Consider the following 2188-nt stretch of genomic DNA (forward strand, 5'->3'; position numbering starts at 1 on the left):
TTTCTCTCCTCCTCCCTACGGCTGCGGGACACGGTAATATAACTCTAGGGCATTTTTTTTAATACAGAGCCACCCCTCTACCTCCCCCTACCTCTCCTGTCTCTTCTGAAGAGCATGTAACCCTCCATGGCAGCACACCAGTCATGCGAGTCATCCCACCACCTTTCTGTGATGGCAACTGTCATAGCTTTCCCTCTGTACAATGGCTTCCAGCTCCTCGTTTGTTATCCATGCTGCATGCATTAGTGTACATGCACTTCAGCTGGGCTGCTGATTTCCCCCCTGACTGTGGCTTACCACCCTTAGGCTCAGCTCTGGAAAGTCTGGTCTCATCCCTTTCCCCCTTCAAACCTAGTTTAAAGCCCTCTCAATCAGTGATGCCAACTCATGGGCTAGAATCCTTTTGCGCTTGTTAGATAGATAAAGCCTATCTGACTCTAGCAGGCCTGGTGCTGTAAAAGTTGCCCCATCATCATAAAACACCAAAATTCCACTGATGGCACCAGTCCTTAAGCTACTCATTGATAACGTGAGTTTTCCTGTTCATTTTTCATCCCTGCTACTGAAGGAACTGAGTAGAACACCACCTGCGCTCCTGTCCCGATCCTTAAAAAAGAAACATTTAAGAAAAGCTCCATTTGCCTATATTACCAGTAAGGCCTATGTTGAAATATGCTTTTTCACTCTCCCACAATCTGCATATTTTCCAGATACTATCATATTTTGTATTTGCTCCATAATCACAGAATCACAGAATCACAGAATGGGTAACATTGGAACGGACCACAATGAGTCATCTGGTCAAATTTCCCTGCTCAAGCAGGGTCATCCTAGAGTACATTGCACAGGATTGCATCCAGATGGTTCTTAAATATCTCCAGTCAGGGAGACTCCATACCCTCTCTGGGTAATCTGTTCCTGTGCTTGGTCACCTGCACAGTAAAGAAGTTCTTCCTCATGTTCAGGTGGAACATTCTGTGCATGTTTCTGTCTGTTGCCTCTTGTCCTATTGCTTGGCACCACTGAAAAGAGTCTGGTTCCATCCTTTTGGCACTGTCCCTTTGTGGATACTAAAAGGCTAGTAGAGAGCTTCTCGCAGCTTCTCACAGCTTCTCACAGCTTTCCTGTGAGAAGCTTTCATTCTCACGCAGTCTCTCATGAGAAAGCAGTTAGAGAAAAGTAAACTCTTGGCAGCTGCATAATTGTTATGAGAACTGCATATTGGTTTGGGTACATGGAAAAATAATATTTACGGATGGGCGTTATACCACTCAACCTATCACCTTGAGAGGTGGTGGGCGAATAGGCCAATCATGTAATTTCTTTATTGCGAACCACACTATAAAAGATGAGCTTTCCATTAAATGTGGTCTTAGCTCTGCTTCGGCCATATTGTCTGACCTGGACTTATGTAATGATTTTCGCTGTCTCTCTGGGGAGAACAGCGACATCTGGTGACCCCTCACGTGTACTGCAACCGCAGCCTCTCAGGAGGTACATGCCAGACCGCAACCGGACTTAGATGGTCTGGTAAGAGCCACGTGTACCGCAACCACGTCCCAGACTTAGGACGTCTGGTGTCCCAACTGACAGGTACCGAAAGCATCTGGTGCTCATCCGATGCGTATACAATCGCTCGGACTTTAGGAGGTCTGGTGCCTTCCGATCGCATATCGGACTCTCAGAGACATGGGGCGTGTGCAGCGGCTGCCTCACCGAAGCCGTGAGACGGAACCATGGACTGCAAAGATGGGACATAAAGACGCGAATAAGGTACTCTGTCTTAAAATCTGCGATAGCACTCATGGGAGCTGACAATTTTATCGCAGACGGAGGAAAAGGGGAAGGACTGCCTGTGTCCTCGGGATGTCCTCCGACCACGGACGGAACGAACCGTCTTTCGTCCTTCGTTCCGGGACATCCCACCCCTCCGGATCGGCGCAAGATTCCGTAGTGTTGGGCTATTATGAGCATGCGCAGATAATCGGGGACTCCCCGGCGCAGGCGCAGCAGCGGCATGAGCCAAGTTCCCCGAATTCTATCTTTATGGGGGAACAGATCTTAGCAGTTTTGCATGACATAAAAGCAGAATTCGCGGCACTGCCAGAGAAAATGGTAACGGTAGTTATTGCCGGGCTGGCACAAGCACCGGTACTGCTAGTCCCGGTGCTGGGCTCGGCCGCAGGGC

General features: G+C 48.7%; 1 pseudogene; it reads right to left on the reverse strand.

The window, feature by feature from the left end:
* Window positions 1-2019, reverse strand: part of LOC108446292 — a 5115-nt pseudogene extending 3096 nt beyond the window's left edge.
* Window positions 2020-2188: the final 169 nt, after the last annotated feature.

This window comes from Corvus brachyrhynchos, unplaced genomic scaffold (assembly GCF_000691975.1).
Source record: "Corvus brachyrhynchos isolate BGI_N302 unplaced genomic scaffold, ASM69197v1 scaffold484, whole genome shotgun sequence".
NCBI classification, from domain to species: Eukaryota; Metazoa; Chordata; class Aves; order Passeriformes; family Corvidae; genus Corvus; species Corvus brachyrhynchos.